We start from the raw sequence: 8,305 nt of genomic DNA on the forward strand, positions 1-8,305 counted from the left end.
CCTCCATTTTCAGGTATATGTCTTTTAAATTTTAAGTTGGAAAGAGATTCAACATGACTTGTCGATGAAGCTTGAACTGAAAGTCTATTTTTATTTGTCCAAGTTCATCAATTTAAATTTCATTTTTTGTTTCATGTTAGTTAATTAGTAGTAAATTCAATTTGATAGCTATGAGCTATTTGTCTTACTTTAAAAGTTTGTATAAAGGTTTGTAATAATATTAGTTCATTATCTCATTAGTTTAATAAATTGTCAAGACAGGGAGTAAGGCATAAAAATGGACCATTGATTGCATCCCTTAATACTATTAGCTAAATGCAAAGATAAAGAAGTTACATTAGTAGAATATCTTGTAATGAGTATGATTTTGTTTAGATTGGTATAAGTTATTATATGGTATGATGACAGGTATAATCATATGAGTAAAGTAAGTTGGTATAGCTCGTCATGATGACAGAACGTTATGAATGCTTACGCCAAATAGTCGGGTTGCATGTAATGTAACTTTGTTAAATTAACTTGCATAATAATTCCCTTTCTACAAATTCGATGCTTATCTATTTTCATAAAACAAAGTGACCAAGTAATTAGGCCTATTAGATTAAAAGTGAGTGTATGAGAATGAAAAGAGATGTACAAGCATAGATTGCCACACTTTACATCATTGATAATTAGAAATAGAATTTGCATTAAGTAAACAATGAAAATTCTCGGAAAATATTTCCTTCCCTTTATGAATCATTTATTTTCAGTTTCATATGCCATTTATTCTTTGGCATGTATATATATATATATATGTCATATATTTTTTTTAAAAGATAGTATTAATCATATTTTTATTATGTCCTTTGAATTTGAACAGTTGGAATAAATTATTTATATTCGGAAAATATAATCAACGGTCAACATTTAATATTGTAAATTCTTTGAAACCTTAAATGGGAATTTATCATGATTTTCACATAAAAATGTATGGATATAATGAATAATTTGCGGGAAAATCCTTAATATCATTGCAAATATTTTTGCGCAATTAGGGATACGTTCGCGTACCTTGATTATATTTTTAAAAGAAAAAAATTCGGATTATGCGTACGCGCAATTTCGAACGAATATTTAATAAAAGGATTTATCCAAAGGCGTTAAATCAATTTCATAAAAACCCGAGATGTACGGTTCACTATTCAAAAAAAATAAATATTCTTGATTCAACACAATCTCGGAAAAATGATTGCTTAATATATTATCAAAAATTATTGTGTACACGTACGCGTGACACAATTCCGCATTTTTAAATTTGTAACACGAATATACGTACGCGTAATTCGATTCAAAGAAGGGTCCTTAATCACGATAAGCAAAAGCGGTAGAAAAATCACGTAACAAAAAAAGTATTTAATAAAATCAAGATGATTAAGCCAATAATAAAAACAGTTAAGCGACCGTGCTAGAACCACAGAATTCGGAAATGCCTAACACCTTCTTCCGGATTAACAGAATTCCTTACTCAGGATTTCTGGTTCGCAGATAAATAAACAGAGTCATATTCTCCTCGATTCAGGGATTATAATTGGTGACTTGGGACGCCTCAAAATTCCCAGGTGGTGACTCTGAAACAAATAAACAAATCCCGTTTCGACCGTCCTTTAATTGGAGAAAACTCCCCACGCGCCCCGCAGGCGCGGGAAAAAGGAGGTGCGACAGCTCTGGCGACTCCGCTGGGGAAAAGTGTTGTCGTAACCCAGAACGATTGGTTCAGGGTTTAAAGAATTCGAGCTTAAAATATTTGTTTTTTGGCTTTACTTACTATATAATTTTCAACTGTTTATATGCTAATATGCTAAATGTTTTTTTTAACCGCTTTAATATTATTTGAATTGTGAATATATACAACTGCTACGAAACCCCCTTCTTTCTGAGTCTTCTGAATTTATGGTGTACACGTGCGCGTGACCCACCTTTCTGTTAAAGTCATACCAAATAAGACGGAGTTGGGACAAGTTACTAGGCCGGGCAGACTTTCGTGCTCCCGGTACGTTGCCCCCTGCTTCGGCTCAAACTGTCCGTTTGGGTAAGCCAGGTTTAGAACAATCAACCTAAGGTTTTACACTTAGAATAACTCAGTCATGTACCGGATCCCTAGTAGGAACGAATATTTGCATCATATGCATTTGGCCTTGGAGACTCAACACAGGGGTTGGGTCTGTCTAGGACAGGTGAACCCAAAATTAAAAGACCATCATGATGCATCCTACTTGTTAATTGTGCATTCATTTGCCTCAAACATGCTTGTTGACCAGCTTAAATAAAATCATGGTAAGAGGCAAGGAATAAAATGGGTTGTTTTAAAATTCTCGAAAAAAAAATATAGTTTTAAATTTTGAAATAAAAATATTTAATAAAAAAAATTCGAAAATAATTTTTAGTATAAATTTTTCCAAAATAAATTTTGACTTTATTAAATTTCAGATACAAAATGAGCACTACGCAAAGCCCATCATCCACAAGTACGGAGGAATTTCTATGTCAGCTTCAAATGTGGTGGTATGATTTAGGCGAAGACGGTCAAAAATGGGTCGTCAAGCATTTGGGAAATCTCACGGACATTATGAAAGTTAAGCCACAGGATGATCTAATTACGGCATTAGTAACTTTCTGGGACCCTGTTCACAATGTTTTTCGTTTCTCTGACTTCGAGCTTACTCCTACATTAGAGGAGGTAGCTGGCTATGTTGGTTTTGACGGAAGTTTAAGAAATCAAAGCTTGATATTCACAAAGGCTCCTTCAATACATCGATTCTTCGGTCTTCTGAACATCAGCAGTCAAATCAGGAAAAGCAATGTCATCAATGGATGTTGTTCCTTCAACTTTTTGTATTCCAGATTTGGAAAGTCAGATGGGTTCGAAATTCATGAGAAAGGCCTTACTAATAAGCAAAACAAAGACACTTGGAAGATACACCGTCGATTTGCTTTCATGGTGGCTTTTCTAGGAGTCATGGTCTTCCCAAATAAAGAGCGAACAATTGATATTCGCACCGCAAAAATTGTGCAAATCCTCACCACTAAAGAAAATCACACCCTTGTCCCCATCATTCTATCAGATATTTATCGGGCTTTAACTTTATGCAAATCAGGAGCGAAGGTTTTCGAAGGATGCAAAATTTTGTTGCAAATGTGGGTGATTGAACATCTCCAACAACAACCCAAGATCATACAGTATGGGTCGAACAAAGCTAATTGCATCGAGAGCTATGAAGAAAGAACAAAAAATTACCAAGCTCCAGAAGGGATAGAAGCATGGGTATCTCATCTAAAGGATTTAACGGCAAGTCAAATTGAATGGACTCAGGGATGGCTCCCGATGAGAGAAGTAATACATATGTCAACCTCGAATAGTTATCTACTACTATTGGGATTGAGAAGCATTCAGCCATATGCACCACTAAGAGTCCTAAGGCAACTAGGGAGATATCAAATAGTTCCCGATGAGGAAGATTTGAGTATGCAAGTAATCGAATTACACCCAGAAGCCACTATTCCCGAAGCTCTACTTAAGCAGATGTGGAATGGGTGCCGATACTTGAAAAGTGATACTCAAGTCCTAAACACTACCAAGGGTGAGATAAATCCTGGATATGCAAGGTGGTTCGAAAAGCGGTCTCGCGTGGATGATGTACCGGAACCTGAGCTAAAAAGGCCAACAAAAAGACCCCATGTTCAAAACTTCAATGATAAAATCCAAGAACGGTTAATCTGGGGAGAAAAAGAAAAAGGGTACAAAGCCACTATCCATGCCCTAAAAGAAAATCTAAGAAGCCTCAGTTTGGAGAAAGATTTGCAAGAACAAGAAGCCAAAGGCGAGAAAAAGAGTCTAGCTTGTGAGAATGAAAATCTTCATGCTCGATTCCTAAAAATGAAAAGAGTCTCTGAAACGCCAAAGAGAAGCTGGAAGGATCAAAAAATTATCGCCAATCTCTTCGAAAAAATGCAAGATTATGATTCCATTCTTGCGGAAAACGAAAGGGCATTGAGCAAAGCAAAAGAAAGGATCCAACAATTAAACGAAGAAGCCAGATCTAACAAGGAACGCCAAGATAGGCAATCCGAAAAAGACAAGGCTCAATTCAAGAAGGAAAAAGACTATTGGATGCGATCAGAAGACCAGCTTCGTGCACAACTAGAAGAGGCAAGAAGATGCAACAGAGAATACCAACAAGCAGACCTCAACAGGGAAAGGTCGCAAGCAAGATTAGAGCAGGCCAGACTCCGAGCTCTATTAGAATCAGCTTTAGATCGTGAAAACCGTGTCAGAGACATAGCCACCACTCGTCAGCAGCAATTGCAAGACCAAGACCAACGTCTCCAAGGTTTCAGGGCACAAATCCACGACTTGGCAGTCTTCACATCTCAAAGTTATGTAAACTGCCAAGGAATGGATTATGAAAGGTTTACAGAGCATGCGCCCACTTTTGCTCGTCATCTAGCAATGGAGTTGGAAAGGATGTATCGTAAGTTGGGAGGCCATCCAGGTCAAGCCCCACATTGAGCAGATAATCCAATATTAGAGAACAAAAGTGGAAAGTGGGGCACTTTGTGAGATGTTATGAATTGTATCTTTTATTTTGATTTAAGTGTGTGTGTTTCAAGCTATTTTCTTAAAGTTTTCGAATGTAATTCCATCTTTATATAATAAATAAATATGATTGACTTTGGTCTGAACTACGCAAGGTCTGATTCATGTTTGACATGATACGTAGGTAATCTCTAAGATTCGACCACCACGATAAAGATATATATAGTAAATAAAAGCGAATGACAATTTTTTAATTTCAAGAAAGCTGGGACGACACAAGCAACCGAGCGAATGCATAACAGAAAGGGATTATTTGTCTAGGAGCATTGCATCTCAACGTGTGATTATATATGTGTTAAACTCTCAAAACTAACAAGTTTGTCCATTTTCAGAATTCGACCAGTTTGTTTCTCTAAAGAGTATACTGGCATATTATCACTATCATACAAGATCAAAAGGACCAATACCCGAAAGTATGTCTATCCCAAATGTTGACACAGGAATGGAGATAGAAGAGATGGATGTCGGGAAAATGAAAGAAGAAATGCTTAAGCTCAAGCAGCAAATGGCTGAAATGTACCAAGCTTGGTCTTCAAGACAGTTACCCCCATCTTACCCAAATAACCCTGCTCCATCAATGATCCAAACTCAGGATAATATCACCACTGAATTATCCCCAAGTTTCCCCATTTATCAGCACTACCGAGGCACCACCTCTCAAACACCACAGTCTCCACCTCCAAAACCAGTTCCGTACCTTCTTCCACCTATGACTCCTATTTTTGTAGCACCTCCCCCTGCTACATTTCACAAATCTCCTAGTGAGCCTACATTTCAGGCCCAAGACAACCAATATTACCCCCGGAGCCCACCTTCAAAGCCTCCGAAATCAATTCACCTGCTCCTCGGTTTGATCTCCCAACCGAAATTGACAAGCCAGCCAAAAATGCTGAACAAGAAGAGATGTTCAGGAAGGTCAAAAGTCTAGAACAGTCGTTCCGAGACATGCGGGGATTAGGTGGGCAAGTCAGTGTAGCATACAAAGATTTATGCTTATTCCCTAATGTACAATTGCCATTTGGCTTCAAGATGCCCAAATTTGACTTATACAGCGGGCACGGCGACCCAGTAGCCCACTTAAGGGGTTTCTGTAGCAAGATGCGAGGAGCTGGGGGAAAGGATGAATTATTGATGGCTTACTTCAGTCAAAGTCTAAACGGATCAGCTTTGGAGTGGTATACACACCAAGACCATGGAAGATGGTACACCTGGGATGACTTGGCACAGGCATTCGCATACCATTTTTAATACAATCTGGAGATCATCCCAGATCGATTATCTTTGACCAAATTTGAGAAGAAACACAATGGAAGTTTCAGAGAGTATGGTTTTCGGTGGAGAGAACAGGCAGCAAGAGTGGATCCTCCTATGAAGGAGAGTGAAATGGTAGATTACTTCCTCCAAGCCTTGGAACCAACTTACTACGCCCACTTGGATTCAGCGGTTGGAAAATCATTCAACGAGGTAGTGAAGATGGGAGGTATGGTGGAAGAAGGCCTCAAGACAAACAAAATCATGAGCTATTCAGCAATTAAGGCAACTACTCAAGCTATTCAAGGCGGGGTAGGAGGAATCGGAAGAAAGAAGAGGGAGGAAGCAACCGTAGTTGATTCAGGAATTTGGCCAGGACCCAGGGGTTCACCGCTTTACTATAATCAGCAACGACCTCGCCAAGCAGCTTATCACCATGATTCATCCCAATATTACTATCACCCTTCAGAGCCTCATTTCGCCATTAACCACGCTCAAGCATACAATCAGCCACCTGTTCACACCAATTGGCGTGCTCCTGTCACACCAAATACCTACCCCCGAGCTTATCCCGGACCAGGTTTCAGGCCTAGGCCAGCATTCAGGGGAGAAAGGGAACAGAAAAAGAAAACTTACACTCCATTGGGAGAGTCTTACACTAGTCTGTTTCACAAGCTGAGACAGTTAGACATGCTGAGACCAATACAATCCAAGCTACCCAATCCTCCACCAAAGAATCTGGATTACACCATTAACTGTGAATATTGCTCCGGTGCACCAGGCCATGATACGGAGAAATGTTGGCATTTGAAAAATGCAATACAAGAGCTGATTGACACTAATAAAATCGAGGTTCAAACCCCCGAAACTCCAAATATCAATGGAAATCCAATGCCAGCCCATCAAGAGGCTAACATGATAGAAATCATACAAGTTGATGGGGAGACAAAGAAGCTGTCACAAACTGTCATGATGATCAAGTCTCATGAAACCAAGCCAGATAAGCAGTTAATGGAGGAGAAGCCGGTGTTTAAGCATAACAAGAATGGTGATGAACCGTCTATGATAGTCGATGAGGGATCATCGAACAAAGTTGCCACAAAACAAGAGAAGCCGAAGGTGATAGTACCAGGGGTTGCTAACAAACCCGTTGTATTCGTGGAAGGAACACGTACAGATCGAGTTATTATTGCACCTGTAATCCAGCTGCCAATCATCAACAACAAAACCATCCCATGGAACTATGAACGGGTAACCATAATGTACAAGGGCAAAGAAATCAAGGAAGAAGTGTGTGAGGTGCAAGGCTTGACTCGTTCGGGAAGATGTTTTACTCCCGAAGAGTTGAGAAAAACTAAAAACAATCCAATGCCAACAAAGAAAGCTGTGACGGAAGAAGAGGCAGAGGAGTTTTTAAGAAAAATGAAGCTCCATGATTATTCTGTTGTGGATCAATTAAAGAAGACCCCCGCTCAAATTTCATTGTTGTCATTACTGATCCATTCAGAGGAACACCGTCTGGCGTTGATGAAAATCCTGAATGAAGCTCATGTTCCTGAAAAGATCTCTGTAAATCATTTGGGCAAAATAGCCAACAGAATCTTTGAGACAAACAGGATTACATTTGCTGATGATGAATTACCTGTGGAAGGTACCGAGCACAACAGAGCTCTTTACCTCACCGTGAAATGTGAAAACTCCGTAGTAACCCGGGTATTGGTCGACAATGGGTCCAGTGCAAACATATTCCCTCTCTCCACTTTAAACAAATTAAAAATTAAAGAGGAGAGGATCCAAAAGAATAGTATCTGCGTACGAGGATTTGACGGTGGAAGTAGAGATTCATTTGGCGACATAGTGTTGGAACTAACTATAGGGCCAGTTGAATTCATAATGGAATTCCAAGTGTTGGACATGACTGTTTCTTACAACTTGTTGTTGGGTCGACCATGGATCCATGCTGCTAAAGCAGTCCCGTCAACATTACATCAGGTTGTCAAGTTTGAATGGGACCATCAAGAAATAGTCGTGCATGGAGAAGAAAATTTAAATGCTCACAACAGCACCATTGTACCAGTCGAGGGAGCAGAAATTGACCAAGGACCATGGGTATACCAAGTGTCAGACACAGTGTCGGTAGAGAAAATTCCAGAAGGAAAATACCTTGCGAATCCAAAGGTATCCTCTACATCAGTCATGGTAGCTTATGAAATGCTGAAGAATGGCTTTATACCCGGCAAAGGTCTGGGCTTATCTTTGCAAGGAATTGTACAACCAGTATCTCTCCCCGAGAACTGGGGAACATTTGGTTTAGGGTTCACGCCTACCGCCAATGACGTGATAAGAGCCAGGAAGTTGAAACACCAAGCATGGGTTCTTCCAAAACCATTACCACAGCTGTCGAAGTCTTTTGTCAAG

The sequence above is a fragment of the Nicotiana tabacum genome, chromosome 18 (genome assembly GCF_000715075.1).
Source record: "Nicotiana tabacum cultivar K326 chromosome 18, ASM71507v2, whole genome shotgun sequence".
NCBI classification, from domain to species: domain Eukaryota; kingdom Viridiplantae; phylum Streptophyta; class Magnoliopsida; order Solanales; family Solanaceae; genus Nicotiana; species Nicotiana tabacum.